Source organism: Pleurodeles waltl, chromosome 4_1 (genome assembly GCF_031143425.1).
Source record: "Pleurodeles waltl isolate 20211129_DDA chromosome 4_1, aPleWal1.hap1.20221129, whole genome shotgun sequence".
Taxonomy (NCBI): domain Eukaryota; kingdom Metazoa; phylum Chordata; class Amphibia; order Caudata; family Salamandridae; genus Pleurodeles; species Pleurodeles waltl.
In genome coordinates, this window is record NC_090442.1 from 26,999,244 (window position 1) to 27,025,970 (window position 26,727).

Consider the following 26,727-nt stretch of genomic DNA (forward strand, 5'->3'; position numbering starts at 1 on the left):
GTCGAGAAGGCGGCAGGATCAGCGTTACAGAGTTGCAGTAGTCGTCTTTGCTACTATGTTGCAGGTTTGCAGGCTTCCAGCGCGGTCAGCGGTCGATTCCTTATCAGAAGGTGAAGAGAGAGATGCAGAGGAACTCGGCTGAGCTCATGCATTCGTTATCTAAAGTTTCCCCAGAGACAGAGACCCTAAATAGCCAGAAAAGAGGGTTTGGCTACCTAGGAGAGAGGAAAGGCTACTAACACCTGAAGGAGCCTATCAGCAGGAGTCTCTGACGTCACCTGGTGGCACTGGCCACTCAGAGCAGTCCAGTGTGCCAGCAGCACCTCTGTTTCCAAGATGGCAGAGGTCTGGAGCACACTGGAGGAGCTCTGGACACCTCCCAGGGGAGGTGCAGGTCAGGGGAGTGGTCACTCCCCTTTCCTTTGTCCAGTTTCGCGCCAGAGCAGGGGCTAAGGGGTCCCTGAACTGGTGTAGACTGGCTTATGCAGAATTGGGCACATCTGTGCCCAACAAAGCATTTCCAGAGGCTGGGGGAGGCTACTCCTCCCCTGCCTTCACACCATTTTCCAAAGGGAGAGGGTGTCACACCCTCTCTCAGAGGAAGTTCTTTGTTCTGCCATCCTGGGCCAGGCCTGGCTGGACCCCAGGAGGGCAGCTGCCTATCTGAGGGGTTGGCAGCAGCAGCAGCTGCAGAGAAACCCCAGGAAGGGCAGTCTGGCAGTACCAGGGTCTGTGCTACAGACCACTGGGATCATGGAATTGTACCAACAATGCCAGGATGGCATAGAGGGGGCAATTCCATGATCATAGACATGTTACATGGCCATATTCGGAGTTACCATGGTGAAGCTACATATAGGTAGTGACCTATATGTAGTGCACGCGTGTAATGGTGTCCCCGCACTCACAAAGTTCAGTGAATTGGCTCTGAACAATGTGGGGGCACCTTGGCTAGTGCCAGGGTGCCCTCACACTAAGTAACTTTGCACCTAACCTTTACCAGGTAAAGGTTAGACATATAGGTGACTTATAAGTTACTTAAGTGCAGTGTAAAATGGCTGTGAAATAACGTGGACGTTATTTCACTCAGGCTGCAGTGGCAGGCCTGTGTAAGAATTGTCAGAGCTCCCTATGGGTGGCAAAATAAATGCTGCAGCCCATAGGGATCTCCTGGAACCCCAATACCCTGGGTACCTCAGTACCATATACTAGGGAATTATAAGGGTGTTCCAGTAAGCCAATGTAAATTGGTAAAAATGGTCACTAGCCTGTCAGTGACAATTTGGAAAGAAATGAGAGAGCATAACCACTGAGGTTCTGATTAGCAGAGCCTCAGTGAGACAGTTAGTCACTACACAGGTAACACATTCAGGCACACTTATGAGCACTGGGGCCCTGGGTTACCAGGGTCCCAGTGACACATACAACTAAAACAACATATATACAGTGAAAAATGGGGGTAACATGCCAGACAAGATGGTACTTTCCTACATACATCTCCTGGATTAGTCTAACTGCTCGACCAGCTACCTTAAAAATTGTAGCATTAAGTGGTCTAATTTTTGCTCATGGAAACCAAAGTGTGCTCGCCTGGACCCACTGCATAGTGTGCCTAGTTTTGCACACTGCATAGAGGGGCCAGCCTCCTACAGATGCCTAAAAGACCACTGCACCCGCAGCCCCCAGAGAACCCGACCTCCAGCACAGGTACATTCCTCCCTGTCTAGCTTAGGGTTTGCTCCAGGGGACCCACTGGTCCTCACATGCAGCATCTGAGTGACCCCGGGGTCTCCTCACAGAGATCTATTGGAAAACCAATGCCTTGTTTGCATCCTGCACCCAGCTGCCATAGTGCCACTGAGGGTGTGCGTTTGATGCCTCCTTGTGGCCCCAACAGTGCCCCTCTAACCCTCCCCCTCCTACCCCCAGGTCTGCCCACCAAAGAACAGGTACTTATCTGCTGGGAGATCTGATTCAGAGTGCACCCTGTCTCCGTGGGAGCCCACTTTAAAATGGCTCAAATTTGACCTCTGCACCCGAACGGCCCAGTGTTGCTGGGAGCTTGGGGTTCACTTGAACCCCCAGCTGTGGACTTCCTAAGCCCCAGAGACTGAAACTGTTAAGTCAAGTACTTACCTCTAAAACTGTGCTTTAGTTTCTTCCCCAAGGATGTGTCCTGAAAATTGCAGTGTCAACATTTAAAATAGCTTTATTGGCATTTATTCAAAAACTGTATGCTATATGAATTCCATTCAAAGTATTATTATTGATATATATGTGAAATAATATCTATTGATGTAATTACATGCAAAGAGAATCTTGTGATTCTAGAAATAAACAAAATTTATTTTTCTATATAAAAACCTATTGGTCTGTAGTTTAGTCATTAAGTGTGTGCTTCTTCTATTGTGTCTGTGTGTAGAACAAATGCATTTGTAGTATCTACTTTAGCCTCTGTGGAACACCTGGAGTCTGTGTATGTCATTTTGATATAGTATATCAAGAGTGAGCTTCCTACAAAGGGGGACTGACTGAGTTGGTGAGGTAGCATGTTCCAGGTCTGTGCTGCGATGTAGGAAAAGGATCTCCCTCTGGCTGCATTGTTACCAATTCTAGGGGTGGCAGCAAGGGCAACTTGTGCAGAGCGGAGTTACCGGTCTCTGGGTCTGAGAGACTCAGTTGGTGCACGAGTCGCTGAGTCTGAGTGGCTCTGAGTGTGCGCATGAGTACCTCAGTGAGTGTGAGTGCTTGGGGATTCTCTGAGCAGGTCTGTGTGAGTTCACGAGTGCCTCTGTGGGTGTATTACTGGGTGCATGAGTATGTGAGTATTGTAGGAAGCAGCATATATAGTGAACCAAAACGAGGTACACTGCGCAAAAAGTCAAAGCAATCAGAGGAACAAATTACATCCCAAATGCTCCTTTTTTCAGTAGTGTGGTCAAGCGACTCCTATGGTAAGTGACACACACTGAAAGAAATCACACCAATTTATAGCAATAACATGTACTTTTATATAAAGTCTGATATTTTGATTTATTAATTTTTACAGCTTGCAAAACTTGATACAGTGCATTTTTCAGATGTGGTAAAGTTATCCTATGAAGGAAGAACTAGCACTGCATACAGGTATAGTAAAGCGACTTACGTGATCAATCTCCTGGACTTCGTCCACACGGACCATTCACCTCAGGCAGCAGGGTGCATGGGTACAGCTCAGCGTCAAGTGCCCCATGTAAGTCTATGGGGACCGGTTTGGTCACAAAGTTGCTTGAGGGATGGATTGGGAGTCCACATCAGAGGAACCCACGTGGGTTTCGAACCTTGAGACCCTTAGGCACGTAGTGACACCACCGATCCACTTCACCTCAGGCTGTGGAGTGCAGGTGCAGTGGTGTTTTATCGCATCAGGTCTGGTGCTGGAGTTCCTTGTGGTTGTAAGGAGCCCCGCAGAACCAGTCTATAGGCAACGACTTGGGGTTTAGTCCGAACAAGCCAACAAGTGGCCTCAGGTCTCACGAGGCAGAGAGATGTGGGGACAGCCTTGGTCCTCTTCTCCTAGGCCCAGGGCAGACGGGTGCAGAGGTGTCCTGAGACATGGGGTCTTTGTCAATCACTGTTGCTAGGGGTCTGCAGAATCAGGCTGCAAACGCTGTCAGGAAGTCCACATAGGGCAAGCTCTGGGTAGGCTGTGTCTGGGGACCATGGTGACACCACTGGACCACTTCAACTCGGGCTAGGCAGCTCAGCTGCAGTGATGTTGCCCAGTGTTGGGTTTTTGGCAGTCAAGGTCCACATGGTTCTTCCTTGGGTGCCTGCAGATGCAGGGCAGCAGCTCCTGTAATCCAAAAGAGTTCTTCTTGGTGATTTGTGAAGCACGGACAGCGCTCCCTGATTTTTGGAACCTGCAGTGGCAGGACAGGTCAGATGCTCCTCAAGGGCCAGGCGCAGCAGGCTTGGCACCACGTCAGTCGTGCTTCTTAGGTCTATGGTTTTGCAGTCTTGTTGCACACTCCTTTTGTGTCATGGAAGAAAGTCAGAGAATCTGTGTAGGAAAGTGGCCTTGTTGGCATGGTTGCCCCCCACTTTTTGTCTGATATTGGTGATAACTTGACAGAGCGTGATGGGATCCTGCTAACCAGGCCCCAGCACTAGTGTGCTTTCCCAAAACTGTAGCATTGTGTCCACACAACAGCACACCCTTGGTACACAGTTAAGTCCCTTGTAAAAAGTACCCACGGTACCAAGGGACCTGTTAACTGGAAAGTCCCCAAGTGCTGCAGCATGACTTATGCCACCCTGGGGACCACTCACCTAGCACATGCACATTGCCATTGCAGCTTGTGCGCGCTGGTGCTGAGAAAAAGGCAAATTCGACACTGCACCTCTCAGTGTGCCACACCACGAACCACTGCCGATGGTATACGTAAGTCAACACTCAAGCAGGCTTTACAGCCCTAAGGGAGGGTGCACTATACCATAGGTGAGGGCATACCTGCATGAACAATATGCCCCTAAGTGTCTAAGTCCATTCTTAGACATTGTAAGTCTAGTGGGGCCATATTAAGTATATGGGCTGGGAGTTTGTCATTATGAATTCCACAGATCCATAAACTAAAGTCTAGAATGTTTGGTATCAAACTTGTCAGCACAATAAACCCAAACTGATGCCAGTGCTGGTTTTATTGAAACATGCACTCAGAGGGCATCTTAGAGATGCTCCCTGTATTTACCCATTCCTTTAATGCAGGACTGACGGGTCTGCGCAAGCCTACCACGAACAGACAAGTTTCTGATTCCATGGGGTGAGAGCTTTTGTGCTCTCGTAGGCCAGAAACAAAGCAGACACTGTGTCCGTGCTTCACACCTCCACCCTGCAGGAATTCTAACACCTGGTGGTGAGCCTCAAATGATCAGGCTTCTTACCTAGAAGCAGGCCTGATTCTGAGTGCCCCCAGTCGCCATAGGTTCCCACTGTAAAACCCGGCAGCAACGTTGACCTCTGCATAAAGCCAGCCCCGTGTGGCTGGTGGAGGGTGCTTGGCACTAACTCAAACTCAGACCCATGGTATTATAACCCCCAGAGAATGGAACTGTAGGTCTGGTACTTACCGCCATAACTGTACTTTCTTTTATTCCCTACGGAACTGTTCCTGAAAATTGCAGTGTGTCAACTTTTAAAACATATTTGCTATATTCAAATAAGCCATTTATATTGCCAAATTAAAACACATAGGTATTGATACATATTTTGGATACTTACTTGTAAATGTGCTTTCCTTGCAAATTGAATCTTGTGGTTCTAGAAATAAATGGACAAAAACAAGTTTTGGTATCTAACAATAATTGCCCTGAAATTAGGGCTTTGAGAGCATGCTTCATTTATTACCTGTGTGTACAAAAAATGCTTTGCACTACCCTCTGATAAGCCTAACTGCTCGACCACAGTACAACAAAACAGTATTAGTATCATATTTGTTGCCTCTAAACTCTGGTGAATCCCTGTACAGACTATATTTCAATTTGATATAGCATATCCAGAGCCATCTTCCTACAATCTTGTATAAGTGATTCCCCTAAATAGTCAATTTAGGGGAACCGGTATTGAGAGTCAAGGGTAGCAATCACTGGAGTACTGTAGGAATCTGGCCTGGTGTGTGCTAACTACCTATGGTATGATCTCCTTATACAAGGTCCATGTATCACTTATGAGTGAAGTGGAGTCAGTGTCAAGGAAGCCAGGCTCTCTAAAGGTAGCTGTGGATAAGTAGCCAAGGCTTATTTAGGAGACACGCAAAGCTCTCATGCAATACCACTGTAGTCATACAGCACTTACACAAATGAAAGAAGGCACTCAGTGCTACGAAAATAGAGGCTCTTTATTAGAGTAATACAAACACTAGTTAGGCAATACTCTAATTGTAGGTAAGTAAACATACTACACATGTACAGTAACAATCAGGAATAGGCTTAAAAAGCAATTGAGAACACTGAAAAACAGCAGACAAAACTCTAGACCAGGGGGAGTGGGGGTGGGGTGGTGTTGGTGTTAGGTGGATGCAGGAGTTGGTCGACGGTGGAAAGAAGACAGTCAACACTGGGGCAGGTGAAGAGTTCCTGGCTGATGCGGTCGACGTCCCACGCTGGATGAAGGATTGCAGTCAGTCTGTGGAGTGAAAAAAACACATACAAGACCTGAAAAAGGAAAATATCGCAGTTGCTAGCAGTGGAGCTGTTGGGGTCCAGGAAGGCCAAGTGAGGGGGAGAGGGAACTAAACCCACAGGGGATGTCCGTAGCGACCCTCGGCAGTGCGGAGAGTCCAAAGAAGAAGATGCAGCCCACACAGATGACTCGCAGGCAAGGAGCACAGGAGTCACGGTGAGGCCCATGCAGGACACTTAAAAAGGAGTCCCACGTCGCTGAATAACCATGCAAAGGGCTGAGCGTCACAGGGAAGAGTGATGTGGACAGGAGCAACACAAAGACTGAAGTTCCCCTGGAGGCGGTGCCATCAAGCCTTGTCAGTTGCAAGAGACACTATGCATGGAGAAGGGAAGGTCCTACCTTCACTCAAGTTGGACAGCTGGTAGGGAGGACACAAAGGACCACCAACTGTGATGCAGGATCCACAAAATCCATAGAAGAGGAGATCCATGCAGCCGGTCATCACTGCAGCAGAATGCCTGTAGATGCACAGGAGCGACTCTTTAATTCCACGGGAAGTTTGCTTCTTAGGGCAGACTGAAGACTCGCCACCCTCATATGAGGCACAGCCGGGGAAATGTTGCAGTTGCTAGAAGAAGCCAGAGAAACAATGTTGGAGAGCAGAGGCGTAGCTGTAGATGCGGACTGTAGGTCCCTGTGGAGTCCAGCTGCGGTTCGAGAGGCCAGAAGTTTCAGTAAACGATGCAGATGATTCCTGCTGGAGTCTTGCATGTCGAATCTGGGAACCCACCCATGAGGAAGACCCTAAATAGCCCTGGAAGGGGAACTGGTCACCTAACCACATGGCCACTAAGATGCCCCCAGAGGCCTCTGCCCACCCTAAGGTCAAGATGGCAGAATCAAAGGGCCATCTGGGGTGGTGATAGACAGGGGAGTGGTCATTCCCATTTCCATTGTTCAGTTCCAGGACAGAGCAGGGATTAGGGGTCCCTCAACTGGTGCAGATTGGTTTTATGAGAGGATGGCACCAATGGTGGCCATCAAAGCATACCAGTGGCTTGGCGAGGCTACCCCTGACAAGTCATTTAACACCTTTTTTCTACCCAAAGTCAAAGGGTGTTGACTCCGTCACCTAAAGGAAATTCTTTTGTTCTGCCTTCCTGGACTACAAGTCGGAAACGTTTGATAACAAACATGCCCATGTTCAGAGTTACCCTTATGTAGCTGGCAAAGGTAGTGACCTATGTCCAGTACAAGCGTGAAATGGCATCCCCGCACTAATGAAGTCCAGGAAAATGGAGATGAGTCTGTGGGAGAATCTCTGCTCATGCAGGGGTGCCCTCCGACATCAGTACTTGCAGCAGGCCCTCTGGGCTAGGAGGCCCTGCCTTAGGAGTGACTTACAGGGACCTGGTGCAGTGATCTTCAGTGAAAGGGTGTATGCACCTTTACATGCAGGCTGCAATGCCAGCCCTGCAAACACATTTTACATAGGTCCCCATGGGTGGCATAACATGCTGCAGCCCATGGGGAACCCCTGGTGTCTCCCCGCCCTGGGCACCATATACTAGGGACTTACATGGGGGAACCAGTATGCAAATGTGGGAGGTATGAAGTCATAGCAAACAAATGTACAGGGGGAGTGCACAGTAACTGGGGTCCTGGTTAGCATACTGACAAGCAAAAAGTGGGGGTAACCATGCCACAATAAGGGTACTTTGCTACAGCTACATACCCTGGAGTCACAACACCCTGTAGATGACCACTTTCTGTGGGGAGTGGGCAACACCATGTCCAGAGGTCCTAAATTCCACCAGACACAAGTAGAATTTCCTAGGCTGTGTCCATTTCGGGCTGGTCACCCTAGGGGTGTGTCCAGCCTCGAAATGCAAAATGCCTCCTACATAGCTAATGTTCCTGAATATCCAGGTGCCAGATGGGGTCTGGGGGTGGGCATCTCCCTTTCAGAGACTAGATCTGTCTCGGAATGCAGATCATGCTATGGGAAGGGGTGTCCAACACCTCACCCTGAGAAGCTTTGTGTCTGACCTCCAAAGAGCAAAGGATCTCACCCCTGGATCTCACTCTAGTCTGTTGGTGGCCAACTGGCTAGAACTGGTCAGTTAGCTCAGAAGCAGTTGTTATGTTTTCAGGAGGAAACTGTAAGGTACACTCTGGATGCGTGCATTAATAAATCCATCGCCAGGGCTTATAAAACCTGAGAGGTTCAACATCCCTATTTTCATTAAAGACATCATGGAGCTGGGCAACTCGTATTAATCAGTGGCCAACTAAAATGGATTCCCTGTTCACCTAATATATCTAAGAAACGACAGACCTAGCAGGGGCATATCTTCTCTTGCAGATATGACCACGCATATAATAATATGCACCATGCCTTAGGGCTATAAGGCCTGCTATAGGGGTGACTTACAAATATTACATGCAATGTTTTGGGGACATGGCACACAGTCCATAATTTATGTTGCGTTTTCACTTTTAGGGGGCACCTTGTCAAGCAGTCTGCATGAGGTCAGTGCTGGGTCCCTTAGAGAAGAACAAGTTCTGCTACAGCTCTTAGCGACCCTCTGCAGTACCGAGGCACTCTAGGTAACACTTACTATGGGACTTAGAAGGGTGCTACAGAGCCTTATCACTTGGGATCAAGGGATCAGGTGTCTTGTTTTGGGGAAAGACTGGCACTGGGGACCAGCTTACCAGGAAGCCAGTGAACTTCAGTTAAAGCTGCATCAAAACTTGGCAACAAGTTGGGAGGGGGCAAGGGACGGACAGCTAAGTACAAGTGTGAGTATGACTTTTTTGTGATGTTCGTTAATTGGTTGCAATGTTACACAAGGAGGACGGGCTGGGAGTTGAGATGAATTTGTGAGTATGGCACGTGGTGCCAAAAAAATCTTGCCATTGAATGTATTATGACCGCCCATGTTAAATATAGGGCTGCTCAGTTCCAAGGCAAACAAGACTTACTTGGTTTCACCTTATCCCATTTTCTTCTACCGTCCTACTCTTCCTTTATCCTTATTTTATCCTTGCAGGTTCATTTTTTTCTCTACTTTCTCCTGGTGATTGCTTCTCTATGACCCTGTTCCCCTTCCCATTCTGCCTTTTGCTCTTTGGCCAGGTCACTGGCACACTGGTCTACATTCTAAAAGTTTTAACATCTCATTTTCAGGGATAGGGAGGTCTTTCCATTATTGTAACACGGGAGCAGCTCACTACTATTCATGGAAATAACGTGTGACACCCTCACATTTACAATATATGAGGTTCTATTTTGATGTATGTAGGAAGTTGGCTCTGAATATACTATCTCAAAGTGAGAGATAGTGTGCACAGAGTCTAAGGGTTCCCCTTAGAGGTTGATAGTGGGAAAATTAGATAATTTGAATGCTCTATTTTTTGGTGGTGTAGTTGAGCAGTAGGCTTGTCAGAGGGTAGTGTTAAACATTTGTTGTACACACACAGGCAATAAATGAGGAACACACACACTCAAAAGACTTAACCCAAGTCCAATAGTTTGCCTGCAGAACATCAGGATCCCTCGGCACCGGCGAAAAGTGAGGGCTACTTTGAGCGACCTCAAAAACTGAAGGGACCAGTGACAACTCCGGACTCTCCTGCTGAGGCGTGACAGTAGGACTCATCTCCCATGTCTTCTGGCATCGTGAAGATCGAGACCTCGACCTCGATCGGCTCCGCTCCAAACGGCGCCGAGAGTCATGATGACGCTGCTTCTTATGCTTTTTGGGAGAAACATGGAAGGAATCCTTTTTATGGCCCTTCTTCTTTGCTTTGGCTAAGAAGAGCTTCGCGCTCCTTCAGAGCTTTTGGATTCATGCTCTGACACGAAGAGCAACCTTCCACATCATGCTCTGAACTAAGGCACCAAATACAGTCCGAGTGGGGGTCGGTCACTGACATCCGACCCCCGCATTCTCTACACAGCTTGAAACCGGACTTCTTCGGAGGCGACACTGTAACCACCGAAAATCGTTACAGTTAACAACGAGCCAGGAAGAAAAACCATTGGCGAAGGCACGGAAAAAAGGAAAACTGATGTCAGTACGCCGACAAGGACCTATTATTGGCACGTTGACGTCAGACGGAGTCACGTGGAGCCATGCCATTATGACGTACTCGTCGACGTAGACAGCTAGGAAGAAGACTTTCCGTCGGATGCTGGCGCAAGGATACAATTCAAAAGGTGAGGAATCCACAGGTAGTTGTATCCATCAGAAGAACGAGTTACTTACCTTCGGTAACGACTTTTCTGGTGGATACATTAGCTACCTGTGGATTCCTCACCTAATGAATACTCCCATGGCGCCAGCATTCGACGGAAATCTTCTTACTAGTCTCTGCACGTCGACGAGGACGTCACTCTAGCCCACGCGACGCCGTCTGACGTCATACAGGCAATAAGAGGTCCTCGACGACGTGCGGACGTCAGTACCAATAATTTTTTACGTGCATGAGAACAACCAGGCAATGCAATGAAAGAGCAAGGCAACATCCCATTACATTGTAAAAATACACAACATTGCATGAATAACTGTAAATCTTTTATATATATATATATAACTCTCTCTTTTTAAAATATATATACACATCAAGTATATACACAAAGATATATACATATATACATATATATAAATATAATATATACAACATCTATTGCACCCTCAAAGACCAAGAGGAGCGTACTCAAGGATTACTTGGTAAGACCAGAAAGGCAACGGGGAGGCGGGTGGGACCGTGAGGAATCCACAGGTAGCTAATGTATCCACCAGAAAAGTCGTTACCGAAGGTAAGTAACTCGTTCTTCTGATGGATACAACTACCTGTGGATTCCTCACCTAATGAATAGAGTCCCAAAGCAGTACCACGCCCGGCGGTGGGTGCCTAAATGGTCAAACCAAGAAATCCTGCAGCACTGACCGTGCAAAATGGCCGTCCCTTCTAACCTCAGAATCCAAACAGTAATGTTTTGCAAAAGTGTGAAGGGACGACCAAGTTGCGGCCTTGCAGATGTCGACCACAGGAACACCTCTGGCCAAGGCCGAAGTGGCCGACTTAGCTCTGGTGGAATGAGCTCTAATGCCCTCAGGGGGATCCTTCTTTGCCAAAGAGTAACAGATTTTAATGCAAAGAACAACCCACCTGGATAGTGTTCTCTTGTGGACTGCCTTTCCTCTCCTCTTGCCCACGTATCCAATAAACAGCTGATCCTCCAGCCTGAAATCCTTTGTTCTATCAATAAAGAAGCTCAACGCTCTCTTTGGGTCCAGACGGTGCAGTCTTTCTTCCTCTTTGGAAGGATGAGGCAGAGGATAGAACGTGGACAAAGTAATTGCCTGAGCCAAATGGAAGGGTGAAACAACCTTCGGGAGGAAAGCAGCCTTGGTCCTCAACACCACCTTATCCCCATAAAAAGTTGTATAAGGGGGCTTTACTGATAAGGCCTGCAACTCACTCACTCTCCTTGCTGATGTTATAGCTATCAGGAAGACTGTTTTTAAAACCAAATACCTTAAGGGGCAAGAATGCATAGGTTCAAAAGGGGACCCCATAAGGAAAGTCAGGACCAAGGACAAATCCCATTGCGGCATAACGAATGGCTTTGGAGGATATTTATTTAGAAGACCCTTCAGGAATCTGATAACAATAGGGGATTTAAATAAAGATGGTTGGTCTGGAAGACATATGAAGGCTGACAAGGCCGATAAATAACCCTTAATGGTAGCCACTGCACAACCTTTCTGCGCTAGAGACAGAGCAAAATACAAAACGTCCGATAGATGAGAATGCAAAGGATCAATCTGCCTCTCTCCACACCACGCAACAAATTTAGACCATCTATTAGCGTAGATAGATTTAGTGGAGTGTCGCCTGGCCGCTAATATAACATCCACTACCTCAAGCGGGAGAGAGAAGGAACTCAGGTTGCCCCGTTCAATCTCCAGGCATGTAGGTGCAGACTCTGGAGGTTGGGGTGTAGAACCTGCCCCTGCGACTGCGAGAGGAGGTCTGCCCTGAAAGGGAGACGGAGCGGAGGGCACATTGAGAGTTGGAGAAGGTCGGAGTACCATACCCTCCTTGGCCAATCCAGAGCTATTAGGATGACTAGAGCCCGGTCCTGGCGAATCTTCCTCAATACTCGAGGAATCAAGGGTATGGGAGGAAACGCGTAAAGCAACTGGCCGCACCAGGTTATTTGAAATGCGTCCCCCAACGCTCCCTGCATCGGATACTGGAGGCTGCAGAATAACGGACAATGCGCGTTCTCTCGAGTGGCAAACAGATCTACCCGAGGAAACCCCCACCTCTGGAAGATTAAACGGACTTGATCTGGATGGAGACGCCACTCGTGGTCTGCCGAGAATTGGCGACTGAGACTGTCCGCACGCACATTTAAGACTCCGGCCAGATGGTTTGCTATCAAGCAAATCTGATGGTCCTTTGCCCAGGACCATAGTCGAAGAGCTTCTCTGCAGAGAAGGTACGACCCCACTCCTCCCTGCTTGTTTATGTACCACATCGTGGTAGTATTGTCCGTTAGGACCTGTACCGACTGACCACGAAGGGAAGGGAGGAAGGCCTTGAGAGCCAGACGTACAGCCCGTAACTCTAACAGATTGATGTGAAACATCTGTTCCTCTGGAGACCAAAGACCTTTGATCTCCAGATCCCCCAGATGAGCTCCCCACCCTAGAGTGGAAGCATCCGTTATGACTGTGGCCACTGGTGGCGACTGCTGGAACGGCTTTCCTTGTGAAAGATTGTTGCTTGCAATCCACCACTTCAAATCCACAGCAGCATCTCTGGAGATCTTGACAGTACCCTCTAGATCCCCTTTGTGTTGAGACCACTGCCTTCGGAGGCACCACTGAAGAGCCCTCATGTGCCAGCGAGCATGCATGACCAACAGAATGCAGGAGGCAAACAGACCGAGCAGACGAAGGACCTTGAGGACTGGAACTACCGCTCCATTTCGAAACATTGGAACCAAATCCTGAATATCTTGAATCCGCTGAGGCGGAGGAAAGGCCCGACCCAATGTTGTATCCAGTACTGCCCCTATGAACAGGAGGCGCTGAGAGGGCTCTAGGTGAGATTTGGGCTCGTTCACCGAAAAACCCAGGTCGAACAACAACTGGGTTGTTGACTGCAGATGATGCGACACAAGCTCCGGGGACTTGGCTTTGATCAACCAGTCATCCAAATAAGGGAATACTGCTATCCCCTTCCTTCTGAGTTCTGCCGCAACCACCGACATCACCTTCGTGAAGACTCGAGGTGCTGAAGTAAGACCAAACGGAAGGACCGCAAACTGATAGTGCTGCGATCCCACCACAAACCGGAGATACTTCCTGTGTGACTTGAGTATCGGGATATGAAAGTAAGCATCCTGCAAGTCGACAGACACCATCCAGTCTTCCTTGTTCAACGCCAAAAGCACCTGTGCTAGGGTCAGCATCTTGAACTTTTCCTGCTTGAGGAACCAATTCAAGATCCTCAGGTCCAGGATTGGTCTCAAACGACCATCCTTCTTGGGAATCAGGAAATACCTTGAGTAACATCCTCGACCCCTTTCCTGCTCTGGGACCAACTCCACCGCGCCCTTGGAAAGGAGGGCTTGTACCTCCTGTTCTAGCAACAGGAGGTGTTCTTCTGAACAATAAGAAGGGCGGGGCGGGATGAGGGGCGGGAACTCCCGAAAGGGAAGGGTGTAGCCTTTTCCCACAATACTGAGAACCCAAGTGTCCGTTGTAACAGTCTTCCATTTGGTGAGAAAATGCTGTAATCTTCCCCCTACAGGAGAGGAGTGAGTGGGAAATGGTGGAAGCCTAAGGCTGCTTCCCCTGCTGCACCCCGCCAGAGGATGAGGAAGAGGCAGAGTGCTGCTGAGAGGCTCCTCTGGTGCGGACCCTACCTCTACCCCTGAAAGATCTATAGGGATGGGAAGAGGCAGGTTGCTGATATCTTCCCCGAAAGGAAGAGGAGGAAGAGCCACGCCCAAATCCACGAAACCTCCTGAAAAATCTGGAAGAGGCCGTGGAAGAAGGAGCTTGGAGCCCTAACGACTTAGCTGTGGCCCTGCTTTCCTTAAAACGTTCCAAGGCCGAATCAGCCTTGGCTCCAAACAGTTTGTCCCCATCAAACGGGAGATCCAACAATGTGGACTGTACATTTGCAGAAAAGCCCGAGTTACGGAGCCAGGCCTGTCTCCTTGCCACCACAGTTGTGCCCATTGCTCTGGCTACCGAGTCAGTGGTATCCAGTCCCGTCTGGATAATCTGGGTCGCAGCAGCCTGGGCATTTGAGACAAGATCCAAAAGACCCTGGGGAAGCTCTGTAAACGATGAGGAAATGTCATCCATCAGAGCATGAATATACCTCCCCAGGATACAGGTTGCATTGGTGGCTTTTAACGCCAGACTGCAGGACGAAAAAATCTTATTCGACTGCGCCTCTAGCTTCTTTGAATCTCTGTCCCCAGGCACCGTCGGGAAAGAACCAGGCGCTGACTTGGATGAACAGGAGGCCTGCACCACCAAGCTCTCCGGCGTAGGGTGCCTAGATAGAAAACCAGGATCAGTCGGAGCCGCCCGATACCTCCTGGCCACGGCTCTGTGAACTGCTGGGGAAGATGCCGGCCTCTTCCACACCTCTAACACCGGATCCAGCAGAGCGTCATTAAATGGCAACAGAGGCTCCGCCGCAGCTGAGGCCGGATGTAGCACCTCTGTTAAAAGGTTTTGTTTAGCCTCCACCACCGGCAAAGGCAGGTCCAAAAAACTAGCTGCCTTCCGTACCACTGCATGAAAGGAAGCAGCCTCCTCAGTATATTCCCCCGGGGACGAAAGATCCCACTCAGGGGAAGTGTCCAGCCCACTGGCCGACTCCAGTCCACGCAGCCCATCACCCGAGTCCTCTAGCTCTCCTTCCTCCAGGGCTCGTTGGTACTCTTGCTCTTCTAATACACGGAGAGCACGTCTCCTGGAATGAAGTCGTTGTTCAATACGCGGAGTCGACAATGCCTCCGCCGAAGTCGAAGATCGGCGCCGATCTTCAGAAGCCACCGACGCCGCGTCCGGCGCCACAGGTAACTTCGGCGCCGACAAAAGAGCAGCTGAAGCAGATGGACCCACCGGAGTCACAGGCCGAAATCCCGACGTCGACGTCGGCGGGATGGAAATCCCCGGGGCCAATCCTTCTGAAGCCACCGGAGCGGCCACCGGCGCCGACACTGGCGCCGAGCCCACGTTCCCAAAAGGGAGAAAGGGCATAAAGGGTGCCGGCCGAAGAGGCGCAGGATCACCCAAAGAAAAGGCCAAAGGCACAGCCGGAGCACCCCCTGGAGCCATCTGTTGGAAGATGGCATACATCGCATTCAAGAATGCGGAACTATCGGCTCCAGGGGTGGGAAAAGCCGGATACTGAGGTGCCTGTCTCGGAGGCGACCCCGACGCCGGCCTCGACGTCTGCGCCGGAGAAAACACCTGAGGCTCCAATACCTCAATCACCGACGCCTGTCCAGGTGAAGTTGGAGACGCCGGAGAGGGCAACGGCGTCGAAGGATGCGGCGTAACCGTAGGACTGATCTCCCATGTCCTTCGGCGCCGATCCGAAGACCTGGAACGAGTCTCCTTCGAATGACGCCGAGATTCTCTACGGCGCCGGGAGTCTCGATGACGCCGATGTCTTGGAGAAGAAGACTTCTTGTGATGCTTCTCCTTCGATTTTGCCATGAACAGCTTCGCCTCACGTTCCTTGAGGGCCTTTGGATTCATGTGCTGGCATGAATCACAAGTCGAGACGTCGTGGTCGGAGCTCAAACACCAAAGGCAATCGGAATGAGGATCCGTCACCGACATCTTGCCTCCACACTCACGACAAAGCTTAAATCCAGACTTTCTCTGCGACATTATTACCACAGAGAAAGACTTACGCAGCAAAAATACACTGTAACCAAAAAAGTAACAGTTGCTCCCTCGAAGATAGCCGTTTCGAATGCACGGAAAAAAGGGAACTGACGTCCGCACGTCGTCGAGGACCTCTTATTGCCTGTATGACGTCAGACGGCGTCGCGTGGGCTAGAGTGACGTCCTCGTCGACGTGCAGAGACTAGTAAGAAGATTTCCGTCGAATGCTGGCGCCATGGGAGTATTCATTAGGTGAGGAATCCACAGGTAGTTGTATCCATCAGAAATATATTTAAATTTATTTTAGAACCACAAGATTCAACTCAGGTTACTCACGTTATCGCAGTCGCCTGGGAGTCCCCTCTGCGGTATTTGTTTTCTGGAGCTCGAGGTGGGGGCATTGGATGCAGAGTGAGAAGTCTCACGCTTCTGGCGGGAAGGGAGAGTTCTTTCAAGAGTGGCTGTTCCCCGACAGATGCGTCGCTGTGTAGTTTGAGTCTGGGGACAGGCCGGTAGGGCTGGAGCCAAGTCAGTTGGTGTTTCCGTCATCTCTGCGGGGCTTTCAGGTCAGCAGAACTTATTTGTGCAGGTTGCAGGAATCTGATTTCCTGGGTTCAGGGTCGCCCCTAAATACTCAATTTAGGGGGGTGTTTAGGTCTTGGGGCAGTAGCCAATGGCTACACCCTCTTGGTGCCTCCACCCTTAGGTGATGGGGGCACATCCATATTGCTTTTGGGGGCATCTTCCAATCTCAAGATGGAGGAATTATAAAAGTTAAGTCACCTTAGGGGCTGTCCTGACTGGTGGGTGGCTCCTCCTTGTTTCCCTCATCATCTCCTCCAGCCTTGCTGCCTAAAGTGTGGGGGGGGGGTGGGGGGGAGTCCATCTCCACTAGCTGGGATGCCCTGGGGTGTTGTAACAAAAGGCATGAGCCTTTGAGGCTCCCGCCAGGTGTTACAGTTCCTGCAGGGGGAGGTGAGAAGCATATCCACCCAGTACAGTCTTTGTTCCTGGCCACAGATTGACAAACGTACTCTCCCCATGTTGCCAGAAACTAGTCTGGTTGTGTCAGACTGGCAGAAACTGGTCAGCCTAGCACTAGGAGTCGGACTGGTATTCCGGGTCTCTCTCTAAGATGCCCTCTGGGTGTATTTTAAAACAAATACCACACTGGCATCAGTGTGCATTTATTGTGCTGAGAAGTTGGATACCAAACTTCTCATATTTCAGTTTAGCCATTATGGAACTGTGGAGTTCGTGCTTGTTAAACCCCCAGACCGTATACTCTTATGGCTAACCTGCAATTACAATGTCCAAGGTTTTGCTAAGACACCGTAGGGGCATAGTGCTCATGCAGCTATTCCCTCACCTGGGGCATAGTACACCCTGCCTTAGGGCTGTAAGGCCTGCTAGAGGGGTGACTTATCTATGCCATAGGCAGTGCGAGGTTGGCATGTCACCCTGAGGGGAGTGCCATGTCGACTTAGTCATTTTCTCCCAACCAGCACACACAAGCTGGCAAGCAGTGTGTCTGTGCTGAGTGAGGGGTCTCCAGGGTGTCATACGGCATGCTGCAGCCCTTAGAGACCTTCCTTGGCAACAGGCCCTTGGTACCAGGTGTACCATTTACAATGGACATATCTGTGTGCCAGGGCCGTGCCAATTGTGGGTACCGGTTAGGGAAAGAACACCAGGCAGATCTTATCCTCCAAACCCACCCTTGCTGCCATCCACAGAATCAGGAAGAGCACATCTGAAGGCAGATGGTTTTCTTACCTTGTAGCCCAGTCAAACACGCTTCCACTCAAACTCAGACATGCAGACTCACTGAACCAGCTCACAAAGGATCTAAAGACATGGATCGCAGAGTGTGCAGCACGTCCGCAACAGCTATTTGAGCCTCCATGGGTGATAAGCCACCCTTTAAAAGCGTCTGATTGCTCAAATGACTGATGTGTGCAAAAATACCTTTATTAGGAATGAAAAACTTGCCTAACAATAGCTTTACAAGTATGTCTCAATAAAAACATAAAAGAAAATAAATGTTTTACCTAGAAGTTATTTTGAAAGATTAGCAACACATAACTCACCCACTGTTCAATATCAGTCATGTTTGGCCACTAGAAATGGCTGCCAATACTCTTTTTAGTTTTGTTAGTTCCAGAGTGATCTCCAATTAGTGAAGAATGTAACTTATTAAAAATGTGTTTTGCCAATTCTTCACCAACGATAACTTGTGCCTTCTTCCCCTTTCCTACAAAGAACACCTTTTCACCTAATTTGCCAAAAAAACATGAGAACGTTTAAAGGACGATTTCTATTTACTGCAGATGTTGCACGAGAGATACATTAAAAGCACGTAATATATATATACACACGCTAACAATCATTTAAAAAAATAAAATATAATGAAATGAATCAGACTAAACAATATTTGTTAACACATAAGTAGGTAGATCAATATAATTGAAAGGATCACCAATTCATGAAGCTTCATTCAAACAAGTACAGTAAATTGTATGAATGTATAACAATTTTCTAATTCCAAAGTAATTTGAAAAATAACTTACCATCAATGGTGATTTTTTGGGAAAGTCTCCGTAATCCATGCTTCATTATTTTACTGAAATCATCAGGGTACACATTACTGCGTATATAAAATTCAGAATCTGGTTGTACTTTGTAGCATCCATTGTTCTTTACAATAACAAAATAAGTATAAACTGAAGAAAATCTAAACATCCTAATAGTAAAAAAATAAAATCACATGGATGAATATACGTTAACAAAGGTAAATAATGTGTTCCTCTGATTGACAATTTGCACCCACACATTCGTTTTTTGAGAATGGATACCATAAGAATATCTCTCCACAGTAGCTGCCTCCGCTCTGGTGGGAGGAGCACATAAGCCATCAGAAGTCTGCTTCTTCGCCAAGGCATTGCACCTTTTAATAGGAAGAAAAAGATAGTTGGAGATGGTCCTCTTCTCTCATCAGCTTGCCTAATTTTCACAGCAATCAAGCAAATAAAAAGCTGATCATCCATTTAGCGTTCTTTAGTACAATGAATGACCGCTGTGGGTCAAATATATGTAAGAATGAGGAGGTAGAGAAAAAGTCGTCAGGACAATATTTAGACCAACGTGAAAGAGTGAACACTTTTGGAAAAAGAGAACCAGCTTGCCTCAATAGATGGTAGTTAAATGTGTGGCTACAGAGAGGGTTAGATGCTCGTTAACCCTTATGTAAGAAGTAATTACGGGAAAAAAAGAATATTGTATCGTCAACAAACCTATAGGTCCTCATTACAACGCTGGCGGTCGGTGTTAAAGCGGCGGTAAAACAGCCAACAGGCCGGCGGTAAAAAAAATGTAATCACAACCGTGGTGGAAACCGCCAACATAGACAGCCACTTTAACACTCTGACTGCCACAGTGGTACAAACAAACAGCATGGTGGTCACCACCAACAGACAGGCGGAAGACAATGTATCACCCACAGTATCATGAGAGGCTAATCCGCCACCTTTTCAGGGGCGGATTCAACGCGAACAAAAACACGGCGGAAAAAGAACTTGGAAGGAAAAATGCTCACCTCTACACACCATACGAGGAAACAGGATGCCATGGAGCCGGAACTCCATATTCTACCAGCCATTGTCTTCCTGCTCCTCTACCAGGAGCACGAACGCCAGCGGCAAAGACCACAGTGAGTATTGCACCTACGACACAGGGGAGGGAAAAGAGTGACACACACACACACGCAACACCCCCACCCTCACCCACTACAGCACACACACACACAAATACATGTTGATACATTACAGTTACACCCCCCAAGGCCCCCGGAAGAAGGCAAGGACAATGGAAATGACTGTAACGATTCTGATCAATAAAAATCCAGTACTCATAAATATATATATATACACACACTATTAACAAATATATACACCAAGAATTAAAGTCCATGTGCTGCACATACATAGTCCGTGGACCACTGGGCCCAAAATGCATGGGCGAGGCCCACACAAGATATCCAATCAAAACGGAGCGAACACTGCAGGGGCATCAGATCGAAATACAACAGGCACCTCAGGGGGAAGGGAAGGGGGGCACCTCAGCCGGATGAGTGCACAACGCCAGATCCATGAGGGGCCTCCATGCCCATTGATGTATCCTGGGGAGTGCAACGCCACAGTCTCAAGTCTTTTCAGTGGGTGGTTTGCCCACTGCTGCATCCTGGGGAGTGCAAAGCCACAGTCTCACAAGTGAATAACAGTCTCCACTGGTTCTGGAGGGGGGTTTGTGCCCAGCGTGCTTCATCCTGCCAAGGACTGAGGTAGTGGATGTGAATCTCCACTGGTTCAGGAGGGGGCTTGGTGCCCAGAGTGCTTCATCCTGCCAAGGACAGAGGTAGTGGATGTGAATCTCCACTCACGGTGGGCCATGGAAGCTGTCCAGGCCCCTGAAACGGACCACCAGCTTCGTACGACTGACCACGGAGGATGGCAGCCATATCTGCGGTAGTGCCACTGGCATATGTGGCGTGTCCACTGGCAGTGATTGTGGCAGCCTCAGTAGCGGCGGTGCTTGCGGCGCTCATTGGCCTGCAGTGCTGGTGGGTGGCTCAGTGAGCGTGCTGGTGGCGGTGGTGTCCTGGGACGCGGTGATGGTAGCGCCGGTGTCCTGGGAAGCGGTGCTGGTGGTGGCGGTGTCCTGGGAAGCAGTGCTGGTGGCGGCAGTGTCCTGGGAAGCGGTCTTGTCCGCCGTGCAGGTTGGCGGCGACTTCCCTTTCTTTCTGTGCCCCTTCCCCACCTTGGATGGTGGCGCAGCTGTCTTCACACTCCCAACTGTAGTCCTGGGAGAGCCCTTGGTGGCAGGTATTTTGCCCTTCTCCCTCCGGGCTGTGGCCAACTTCTTATGTTTCTGAGGTGGGGGACTGTCTGTGGTCTGGCTCCTTGGCACACTGGCTGCCCTGCTGCTTGGCGCACTCCAGAAGCCGGTTACTGCTGGCACCACTGTTCCCGTTGATGTGGTGGCTGAGGTGCTGGGTTGTGACCTGGAAAGCCGTTCCATAGGGGACGGAAGGGGTGGGGGAGGTAAGGGGGAAGAGGTCAAGGTTTGACAGGAAAAGTTTTAGACAAACTGGGAAGGGTAGATGGAGGGGGTTTGGGAGTGGAGGAAGAGGTAGTGGTTGTAGGAGGTGTACATCTGCTGAATTTGGGTGAAGGTGCATGGGCTGGAAGCTGTTGAGGTGGATGGGTGTTGGGTGGGTGGGTGCCTGCGTTTGTGTACTTTGGGAGGAGGGCTCACAGACACACTGGGAGAGGAAACTGGGGATGTGTGACTGGTAGTGGTGTGGTGAGTGCACGAGCGGTGTGTGGTGATGGACGTAGTGGCTGAAGATGTAGTGCATGCAGGTGTGAGTGGAGACGTGACAGGGAGGGATGAGGGAGACGAGGAGGAGGGGGACACAGTGGAGGCAGTGGATGTTGGTATGTCTGCATGGGTATGATGCTTGTGTGAGTGCCTGTGGGATGTGTGGTGCTTATGTTTGCCAGAGCTACCCTTGTGTGTTGAGGTGTGTGCATGGTGGTCTGATGGTGTGCTTGGGATAGGCTGAGGTACAGGGGATTAGGTCTGGGTGGAGGAAGTTGGAGGGGGGAGGCTGGACACAGGGACAATGGCTGCCATCAGTGCTGAGGCCAGCGTATGAAAAGCTTGCTGTTGGGCTGCCTGACCAGAATGAATGCCCTCCAGGTATGCATTTGTCTGTTGCAACTGCCTCTCTACACCCTGGATAGCATTCAGAATGGTAGACTGCCCAACAGTGAGGGATCTGAGGAGGTCAATGGCCTCCTCACTGAGGGCAGCAGGGCTGACAGGGGCAGGGGCTGAGGTGCTGCTGTGAGGACGGTGCTGGTGGGGGGGGTGGCTGTACCTGTAGGTGCAGGGGGCACAGAGGGGCCCGCCACCGCAAGGGAGCTCCCATCAGAGGAGGAGTCCGTGTCGCTGGTCTCAGCGCCTGTCCCCGCTGTGGAACTCCCCTCGCCCGCCGTCTGCTGTTTTGCCCTCCAGGGCCATGTGGGATGCAGATCCCTCCTGCTCCGGTGCCACTGCTCCTCTGCCTGATGATGCTAATGCACACAAGAACAGGTAGACCACAAAAAGGTGGGGAAGACAGAAGAAAGACATATTCAGTGCATGCAATACCGCTACAGTTGGGGGACACTACAGACACAGCAGCCCTCTGCACTACGCCATGCACTTAGAGTTCCCTAATTAATCACAGGGACATGGGGTACAAGGCCTATGCCCGACTGCTACACACATGAGTCACAGGAGCCTGACTAGGTGTAGATGGCTCTTTACACTGGTGGGGTGGCACATAGCCTGCCTTACGGAGGTAACATGCCTACAAAACTCGTCCTGGCCAAGGGGTACCCACAGCCCACCTCCCCCAACCAGACACCTCCAATGTGCGCTGAATGAGAGCGTACTCACCCCCTTGTGGCTGCTGTGATGCTCTCAAGCACCCATCCAACTCCGGGTACGCCACCACCAGGATCTGGAACATCAGGGGTGTCATCGTGCAACAGGCGCACCCCCCCCCCACCCACATTGGGAACTCATCCCCAGCTGGGCCTCCCCTGTCTTCTTGCTCAAGCGGCGAATGTCCTCCCATGTTTTCTGGCAGTGGGTGCTACGTCTGTGGTGGACACCCAGGGTCCTGACTTCCTTGGCGATGACACGCCAAATATCCTTCTTCTGGTGGGCACTGAACTACAGGAATAGGACAGGGGAAAAGGAGAAGATATAACCGTCCGCACCGTCACAGTCATTGGCCTGCATTCCTACCCTTGCCATGACACACATACACTCACCGTCGTTTCATGCACGCCTAATTCTCCCCTTCCATCTTCCATCCACACAGGCATTGCCCATACAGCATGCTCACAGTGTACTTACCTGTTTGTCTGGAGGAACGTAGAGCAGCGTGTACGGGGGGGGAGGACCCCATCCACTAGTTTCTCAAACTCCTCCGTGCTGAAGGCAGGTGCCCTTTCCCCAGACACATGAGCTATTGTCTCTTCCAGACTGAGGTCACAGCAGCACTTGCAGTGTAGGTAATCTCCTGTTGAACATCAGGTATCAACTGAGTGAACAGATAGAAAATGACGGTCATGTCCGCTGCGGTGCGTACCGTCACCGCCAGCGTACATCGTCATTGGCTCCTGGGACCCATAGGGCCCAATGTTAACCAATGCAGGATTGCGCCGTGGTCTTCGACCGCCTACTGCGACGGTGTACACCGCCAGCGCAGTTACCTCATATCCCATTGTCCCACCTTACAGGTCAGGCAGCCGCCATTTCAGGGGGCCACATGGCATTATGTTTAAATGCGTCACACATACCTAGGCCTTGCATACACACTAAGACAGGCACATATCGGATTGAAAAATATGTGCAACAAAGTTGTGTTTTCGTACATCAGTGTTGGCTGACCCTCTGATCGCTGTTCTCCTCCAGAGTACGTCTGCTGGGGCAGGTGAGGAGATGGCGGCATCCTCCAGTGTACAGACCGCTGGTGGACCTGTTGACAATGGAAGAGCGACATGTAATTGTCACCTACAGACTGGACCGTGCCACAATCCATGAACTGTGTGCCCAGTTGGAGCCAGACCTGATGTCGGCTATCCGCCATCCCACAGGTATCCCCCCCTATAGTGCAGGTGCTGTCAGTACTCCATTTCCTGGCAAGTGGGTCTTTTCAGACGACAGTGGCCATAGCCTCTGGGATGTCCCAGCCTATGTTCTCCAACGTGTTGTGCAGAGTGTTGTCTGCCCTGCTGAAACACATGCACAGCTACATCGTGCTCCCTCAGATGGAGGATTTGCCTACAGTGAAAGGTGACTTCTATGCCCTGGGACATATCCCCAACATCATAGGTGCCATTGATGGGACACATGTGGCCTTGGCCCCCCCGCAGGAGTGAACAGGTGTACAGAAACCGGAAGAGCTACCATTCAATGAATGTACAGTTGGTGTGTTTGGCCGACCAGTACATCTCCCATGTGAATGCCAATTTTCCTGGATCAGTGCATGACGCTTACATTCTGAGGAATAGCAGCATCCCTTATGTGATGGGGCAACTCCAGAGGCACTGTGTGTGGCTATTAGGTGAGGACATGGACCCTATATAGTGTGACTAGGTGTCTGGGAATGGGGTTGCCCCTAAGGGTAAGTGTGTGTCTAACAGTTATAACAACATTTGCAGATGACTCTGGCTACCCCAACCTGTCATGGCTACTGACCCCAGTGAGGAATCCTAGGACAAGGGCAGAGGAACGCTACAATGAGGCACATGGGCAAACTAGGAGGGTTATAGAGAAAGACCTTCGGCCTCCTGAAGGCCAGGTTTAGGTGCCTACATGACGGGTGTTTCCCTATTCTACGCACCAAAGAAGGTGTGCCAGATCATCGTGGCCTGCTGTATGCTGCACAACTTGGCTTTGCGACGACAGCTGCCTTTTCTGCAGGAGGATAGTCCTGAAGGAGGTCTTGTGGCAGCTGTGGAGCCTGTGGATAGTGAAGACGAGGAAGCAGAACAGGAAATCGACAACAGAAACAAGGTGATTCATCAATACTTCCAGTGAGACACAGGTAAGACGACATCACTGCCTGCTACATTTGATACACTTGTTCTACCTCTCATCTGTCTGTCACTTTCACCCAGTGTATGGACCCTGATTTGTCACTGTCCCTTTCGATTTCACAGATGCGGGTCCCACTGTGTGACCTCTGCTATGTTTCCTCATGGACTAGAGCTGTGTGACATAGGTATGCTGACAATACAATGGATATTGCTATTTTCCTCAGTTATTGCAAATACACATTTGTGAAAGCACAGACTGACTCCAGATTGTTTTGTGATTTAAGTGTGTTTATTTAAGTGCTAAATAGTGGAGGGGGTTGTAAAATGGTCAGGGGTGATGGTGGAGGAATGTCCATGGCAGAGTCCAGTCTATTTGTTTCACAGGTGCTTTGTCCAAAGGGACATAGGAAGTGGAGCTGGGGCAGTTGGTGGATGGACAGGGTGTCAAAGTGGGACAGAAGGATGACAATCAGGGTGGTCTTATTTCTTGACGGGGGTCTTGGCATCGTGCTCTGTCTTTGTCCTTGATCTCAGGGACCGCTTGCAAGGTGGTTCTCCATCTGCAGGGGGTGGGGTGCTGGTGTCGAGGTCCTGTGGCGGTGCCTCCTGTCTACTAGCGCCGGCGGTGGGCAGTTCATCGTCCAGGCTAGTGTCAGGGGCCCCTTGTTGTGCCACAGTGTCCCTCCTGGTGTTCACGAGTTCCTTCAGCACCCCTACAATGGTGCCCAGGGTGGTATTGATGGATCCAAGTTCCTCCCTGAACCCCAAATACTGTTCCTCCTGCAGCCGCTGGATGACCTGAAACTTGGACAGTACTGTTGCCATCGTCTCCTGGGAATCAATCAATCAAGGATTTGTAAAGCGCGCTACTCACCCGGAGGGTCTCAAGGCGCTGGGGGGGGGGGCGCTACTGCTCGAACAGCCAGGTCTTGAGTTGCTTCCTGAAGGAGAGGTGGTCTTGGGTCAGACGGAGGTGGATGGGGAGGGAGTTCCAAGTCTTGGCTGCCAGGTAGGAGAAGGATCTTCCTCCCATGGTGGCTTTTCTAATGCGTGGAACGGCGGCGAGGGCGTGGCTGGTTGATCGTAGCTGGCGGGTGGGAGTGTAGAAGGTCAGGCGGTTGTTGAGGTACCTGGGGCCCAGGTCGTGGAGGGCCTTGTGTGCGTGGGTGAGGAGGCGGAACGTGATTCTCTTGCTGACGGGGAGCCAGTGCAGGTCTCTCAGGTGTCCGGAGATGTGGCTGTGTCGGGGGATGTCGAGGATGAGGCGTGCGGAGGCGTTCTGGATGCGCTGGAGTCTTTTCTGTAGTTTGGTCGTGGTTCCGGTGTAGAGGGTGTTTCCGTATTCCAGTCGGCTGGTGACGAGTGCCTGGGTGACCGTTTTCCTGGTTTCGGTGGGGATCCATCAGAAGATCTTTCGGAGCATGCGTAGGATGTTGAAGCATGATGATGAGACGGCGTTGACTTGTCTGGTCATCGAGAAGGAGGAGTCCAGGGAGGAGTCCAGGATGAAGCCCAGGTTGCGTGCGTGGTCCGTTGGTTTGGGTGCGCATCCCAGGGCAGGGGGCCACCAGGAGTCGTCCCAGGCGGAGGGTGATGATCCAAGGATGAGGACTTCCGTCTTGTCTGAGTTCAGTTTCAGGTGGCTGTTCAACATTCACTCGGCTACGTCTTTCATCCCTTCGTGCAGGTTGGTTCAGGCGGTGGCTGGGTCGTTGGTGAGGGAGAGGATCAGCTGGGTGTCATCGGCGTAGGAGATGATGTTGAGGTTGTGTTGGCGTGCGATGGCTGCGAGGGGGCTCATGTAGACGTTGAAGAGGGTGGGGCTGAGTGACGATCCTTGTGGTACGCCGCAGATGACTTCGGTAGCCTCGGATCTGAACGGGGGGAGGCGGACTCTCTGGGTTCTTCCGGCGAGGAACGAGGTGATCCACTCTAGTGCCTTCTCTTGGATTCCGATGTT

The 26,727-nt window shown here is 50.2% G+C and overlaps 1 long non-coding RNA gene across 1 annotated transcript in view; it reads right to left on the reverse strand.

Annotated features, from left to right (window-relative positions):
• LOC138288418 (uncharacterized) overlaps positions 1-26,727 on the reverse strand; it is a 78,036-nt gene that overhangs the window by 30,506 nt on the left and 20,803 nt on the right. Inside the window, exon 2 of the long non-coding RNA XR_011202390.1 lies at positions 18,681-18,757. This is a non-coding gene — a long non-coding RNA (uncharacterized lncRNA). The remainder of the gene's footprint in view (positions 1-18,680; positions 18,758-26,727) is intronic.